Source organism: Sander lucioperca, chromosome 16 (genome assembly GCF_008315115.2).
Source record: "Sander lucioperca isolate FBNREF2018 chromosome 16, SLUC_FBN_1.2, whole genome shotgun sequence".
NCBI classification, from domain to species: domain Eukaryota; kingdom Metazoa; phylum Chordata; class Actinopteri; order Perciformes; family Percidae; genus Sander; species Sander lucioperca.
The window spans coordinates 25,230,608-25,236,907 of NC_050188.1; the positions used below are offsets into that span (position 1 = coordinate 25,230,608).

General features: G+C 41.9%; 1 protein-coding gene across 1 annotated transcript in view; it reads left to right on the plus strand.

Moving 5' to 3' along the window:
• Positions 1-542: 542 nt before the first annotated feature.
• Positions 543-6,300, plus strand: part of LOC118493346 (ATPase family AAA domain-containing protein 2-like) — a 35,638-nt gene continuing 29,880 nt past the window's right edge. Inside the window, exons 1-3 of the mRNA XM_035992971.1 lie at positions 543-619; positions 1,547-1,613; positions 4,241-4,327. The gene's annotated coding sequence lies outside the window, so the exon portion shown is untranslated. The remainder of the gene's footprint in view (positions 620-1,546; positions 1,614-4,240; positions 4,328-6,300) is intronic.

A 6,300-nucleotide genomic window follows, 5' to 3' on the forward strand; every position in this document is an offset into this window, starting at 1 on the left:
TACTTTCATTGAGTTTTGGTGTTTTATTTAATTTCATAGCGTTTGAAAAAAAAAAAAAAGTTTAAATGATTTCAAAACAGTCTCCTGACTATGTGATTCACTCAGCATCTTCTGATCTGAACTGTTGGTCGAAATAATTCATAATATCTGCTTTTTTTAACTCAAAAATTAGAAATAATGTCATATAAATTAGGTTTATTGACCATGAATGTTGAAAAAAGTGACAAAAAGCATCAAAAGCATCGAGAAAAGCGCCAAAAAAAGTTCATTTTCACTTTCAACCCAGAAGACAACAAGTTCATGTTCAACGGGAACACGACACAAAGGTTAAAAAAGTACATTAATGAATACTCCCCCGAGGCTTAGGCCCGGTGGGCCGCCAGGCTTGCAGTACACTGGGGGAGAAACCCCTGACGGTTTCATAATGTGGCCTCCTGAACATCTCCCTTTGTTCCCTTTTTTGTCTTCTACAATCTGTTGTTTCCAGGTGGAGTCGCTGGCGAGGAGGACAGCAGGCAGGAAGTGGCTCCAGACGACGACAGCAGCTGCAGCACCACCAACCACAACTTTGACGCCAAACTGAGCCGAGCCTCGTCGCTGTACCAGGGACCCAGCAACGGTCAGCTCTGCCCCGCTGAACCAAAAGCACAAACACAGTTACAATATTCATCCAGAACACTTCACGTTTAAGTTAAAGGGCCCTATTTTAACGATCTAAGCGCACGGCGTGAAGCGTGTTCAGGCCGTGACCAAATCCACTTTTGCTAGTTTGACGGCGGAAAAAAGGGTCCTTGCGCCGGGCGCATGGTTCTAAAGGGTTGTACTTAGTGTCTTCATTAATCAGAGGTGTGTTTTGGGCGTAACATGCAATCAACCAATCAGAGATCATCTCCCATTCCCTTTAAAAGCCAGGCGCGTTTGGACCTTGGAGCATTGCTGTTATAATGGAGGATTTGCATCTTTCTCTTTCTCTGTTCTTTCTCTGGCTCGCTTCACCTCTTTGTTTTATCTAATGTTAGCATTTGCACCGATCCGCATAGCGCTCTAGCTAGGATAATGTAGCAGTAGCTGTTGTTATAGCAACAAAAGACGCTCTTGGCTGCCTTTTGTAACCAAAACGCTGCCAGCTTATTTTTTTTTCACTTAATAAGCGCCCTAGTCAACTTTTTCTTGTTAAAAAAGAGTGTGAACATAGCCTTAGCCTATCATCAATGTTTTTTTCACAAATAGCCTGATTTATATTTGCTGATAAGATGTTGGATTCATGTTAAGACATTTCAGTATTTTTAACTCTGAGGACTCCCTGTTGAAGATCTCTGATTCAAGACACTTGTTAAAGAGAATATAAAAAAAACCCAGCTAAAATATAATAAGACGAAGTATGAAATACTAGAATAAAATGTACAGTGCAGTGTAAGAAATGAACAATTACTTTTAAAAACAGGGAGCGTCAGAGAGAAAAGTTCTTCAGCCTTGATTTAAAAGAAGTGTGAGTTGTAGCGGACCTATTAGCCCTGACGTTGTCCTTTCCTCCGTTGTTGTTCAGGCTTCCCGAGAGGAACGTTCAGGATCAGCACCTCCGGTCTGAACACCACCCGCAGAGCAGCATTCAGGTCAGACTTTCCTTTTTCTTTAAACAAAGAAATACATGTGCGTGTTTGCCAAAAATGGTCAAATTACCCAAAAAAATGAAGTGCCACATGGCTAGTTGTGTATGATGCGTCTCGGTAGAGCTGGGCAATATATCGATATTATATCGATATCGTGATATGAGACTAGATATCGTCTTAGATTTTGGATATCGTAATTAGAGTTTAGATTCTCGGCCCGAGCACGAGCCCGACCCGAGCCAGACCGGACCTCGGGTCGGGCTCGGGCCGTTATTTTCCGCCACATCCTCGGGCCGGGCCGGACCCTTGATCAAGCAATTTTTTTATTTTTTTTTTATCCATTACCTTATTATCCTATTTGGGTGGGGAGATAGCTATGCCATAATCAGAAATATTATAAATATATATATATATATATAGGCTATATAAAAGTAACAAATGTGTAGCCTACAAAAGTTAGGCTGCAGTTACAAAATGCAGCACATGTCATGCGCGGAGTCTCCTCCTCTCGCACGCATCACACCGGGAGCTTGAAGATGTAAAGAAAAAAAGAAAAACAGGAGAATTAACTTTGAGCAAGTGTGGAGGAAAGTCGGAGGTATGGAAGCAGTTTAAACAAGTCGTGGGCAGTGACAACAACATGTTGTTCATCATTGTTTCTATTTTTTTTACATTTCTTCATTCAGATCCATCTGCGATCCGTTCCATTCTGAATAAACTAACAGCAGTTTACAGGCTTCGTCCTTGTTGTATTATTCTAAACAGATTTCTGCAGTTCAAACAACTCTGAATTGTAGTTGAGAACGTCAGTTATAACGGCCCACGTATTAAAAAATTGTCGGGTTTAAATCGGGCTCGGGCTCATAATTCCAGTTAATGTGTCGGGCCGGGCCGGGCTCGGACGCAACGTGCTCGGGCTCGGGCAGGTTCGGGCTTGATTTTTTGGGCCGATCTAAGCTCTAATCGTAATATCGTAATATGGCATAAATGTTGTCTCTTCCTGGTTTTAAAGGCTGCATTACAGTAAAGTGATGTAATTTTCTCAACTCACCAGACCTGTTCTATTATTTGCCTTTACCCACTTAGTCATTATATCCACATTACTGATGATTATTTATCAAAAATCTCATTGTGTAAATATTTTGTGAAAGCCCCACTAGTCAACACTACAGTATCGTTGCGGTATCGATATCGATATCGAGGTATTTTGTCAAAAATATCGAGATATTTGATTTTCTCCATATCGCCCTACGTCTCGGTAATATTTGGTCCCTTTCTTTATGTGTTTATTGTCAGAACATACCAAGAAAAATGGCTTTAATTTATGACTACTTTGACCTCATGCCTAAATGTTGTTCCAGGTTGATCAAGTTTAACCTGGTTTAGCTTATTTGTTATTTGTTGCTTTGAAATTAAGAAATGCAGAGTTTCTCTCTTGTCTTTTGGGTTGCTCGAATGTAAATGTTGCGTAAACGTATTGCGTGTTTTCCCTGGGGTTTGTCAAAGACTTGGGTGCACATATTTGGCAGAGGGGTTTAGGGGTCTTTCCTCAAGAAAATTATGAAATTTGACCTGATTTTGGAGCGTTATAATCACCGTGTCTGTGTCTGAAACGGTGGAAACGCTAGAGCAGATAAAAAATAAATAACAGTCAAAAAGCTTAAAGACAAAACTAGTGAAAGGAACACGCCAACTTATTGGGACTTTGTCTTATTCACCGTATCCCCCAGAGTTAGATAAGTCCATACATACCCTTCTCATCTCCGTGCGTGTCGTAACTCTGTCTGACGCACCCACCGCTAGCCTAGCTTAGCACAGAACCTGGAGGTAACCAGCTCCATCTAGCCTAGCTTAGCACAGAACCTGGAGGTAACCGGCTCCATCTAGCCTAGCTTAGCACAGACCCTGGAGGTAACTGGTTCCATCTAGCTTAGCTTAGCACAGATCCTGGAGGTAACTGGCTCCATCTAGCCTACTGCTCCCAATAAGTGACAAAATAACGCCAACATGTTCCTATTTACATGTTGTGATTTGTATAGTCACAGCGTGTACAAATAACAAGGTCACATGAGTTATAGCCGTCTTCTAACCGTATACATACTGGGAACTATATTCTCAGAAGGCCAAGCACTGATACTTCTGCTACTTGGGCGGAGTGATTAGCGCAACACCTGAAAAGCACCGTTGTTACTCTCTGCTCCTCACCGCGGGGCTTGTCAGGTGCTGCGAGCAAATCACTCCGCCCAAGTAGCAGAAGTAGCAGTGCTTGGGTATGTATGAACTTATCTAACTCTGGGGGATACGGTGAATAAGCTAAAGTCCCACTAAGTCGGCATGTTCCTTTAAAGAAGTCCAACTCCAATCATTGGATCCGAGGAAAGTCTTTTGGTCCATTTGCTTTTTTTTTAAAAAAAATTGGTGGTTTTTTGCCGCATTTCACAATCATTTTGCCTTGTTCGGAAGCTGCACCTCAGACTTATAATGGTGGGGTATACCCTGCATATATATTGCTCAGGCAGGAAACAGAGCATTGATTTACCATTTTATTTCCATCTAAACTCACAACAACTACTCTCCGAGTCCTTTACAGTACCTCCGTCTCCTTGTTTGTTTGTCCTTTCACCCTCCAGATCCACTAAGAGCACGTTGTCGATTCAGTCTGACGAGGACAACGACTCGGACGATGACGTGCCGAACGTTGAAAAAGTCTCCAGAAGGTCAGTGGGTAGACGCCGAAGCTCTTTGCTGCGGGGACGACAACATGAACCGTCCCTACACTTTGATTGGACGAACGCAGCTGTCCTCGGTCTTTGCTTTAGATTTTCAAGCTGTAAAAACATGGCGGCTGTTGTTCAGGAAAGAAGACGTTGATGTTGTGCACAACTATGTAGTTGCTGGTGCAGGACAAAAACGTGAATGTTCAAAGAGGTTAATAGTCCGCAACGACTTAATGCTCCGGAAAAATGGTGCAAATAAGGCACACAACACTTCGGCTAGAGCTGAAGATCTTTTAATTTCTATCATTTTACACGGGCTCGGGTCGGGCTCGGGCTTGCGCTCCGGGTTGCGCGGTAAATGAGCGGTCAGGTGATGCGTTTTGATTAGCGCGAAAATGGATGCTGAGGAGGTGAAACGGAGGCTGGCCTCTGTAGGACTTATTTTATTTCTTTGTTCCAACTTCCAAGTGGCCGATAGCCTCCGTTAGTCATGAATACATGATGTTAAAACATGTATAAATGACTCATTCTTGACAAAAGGCAAAAGAGCGGCACATTTGAATAATGTTGGGCTGTAAATGGGTTCGGGCTTTTAAAAAGCTGTCAATCAAAATTTACTTGTCGGGCTCAGGCCGAATTCTGTCCGGCTCGGGCCTTGTCGGACCGAACTTTTAAGGCCCGATTACAGCTCTAGTAGACACGCAGACAGTTTTCTTGTCATTACTTAGAATTCCTCATGGGGGCGACAGAATGCACAGTTTTTATATTTTTTATAATTGCAGTTTTAGCTTTCAGTTTAGGTTTTTAGCTTTAATATTTCACTACTGAAAAATAAAAAAACACAGCAGGAATTTCCCTCAGCTCTCATCGTGACGTTGAACCACGGAAACTGAACAGACTTGACGCTGTGCTATAGTCGCTTTACATCAGACACTAAAGGAGCTCAAAGATTAATCATTAAAAATCATGGCTATTCTCCAACCATGTATTCTGCAGCTACATACTTCTGAGACATTATACCCGGCTCTGACAAACACAAACTAAAACTAAATATACATAACTAAAACTAAACCTTTCTGAAAAACTGAAACTAAACTAAAACTACCAAACACACTCTGAAATCTAACTCAAACTAAAATGAAATCCAAAAGTCCAAACTAAAATACTGTAAAATCTAATTGAAAATAACCTCAGGTTGTCACGCTGCGTTAGCCGACTTCATACTGTACATTACACACATGCGGGATATTGTGTGCAGTCTGTTGTAGTGTGTGACAGCTGTCCGTTTATGTTGTTTGTATTTATTGTCGTAACAATGTTTTCATGCTACCATCTGTTCTCTTGTAAATCTGAATGTCAACAAGACTTTTACCTACTGTAGAAATATTTTATTAACAAAATGTGTATATGTGCTCGTTGCAAAAAGAGCTGTGTTAGTCATTGAGGAAGTGGTTAAAAGTACTCCGGGTGACCTCTGATGCACAGAAAGTTTAGCTTAAGTCATAACAATAGTTTAGGCTTTTACGGCGTAGAGGTGCATTGTTTGAAGGTTGCGAGAGCAGACGAGGAAGTTGCACCACACAGAGACCCGACCTTGGTGTGTGTGTGTTTGTGGAAGATGACAGTTTCTGTCTAGAGACTAGGAGACACCCTCCTGTGAGGAGAGAATAAAGTCACAGGGAAAACACAGAGCAGGGTTAATTTTCAGACGAGATCTTGGTGGACCAGCTCTGACTTAAAGTGTCTGTTGCCAAGGAAACTTAGATGCTGTTTGTGAATCCACAGCTGTGTTGTAACTCTAATGCTGGACTCGGTAAACCTGCTTAACTGAACTCTCTGTCTCAGATTGATCCTTGTGTTGTGGTAAACTTAAGTCTGATTAAAGAAGGCGCGGGAATTAATTAATAGGAGTCATATTTGACAGGCCTTAGGGCCTTATTTGGACACAATTCCACTACACTGGTTAACTAAGA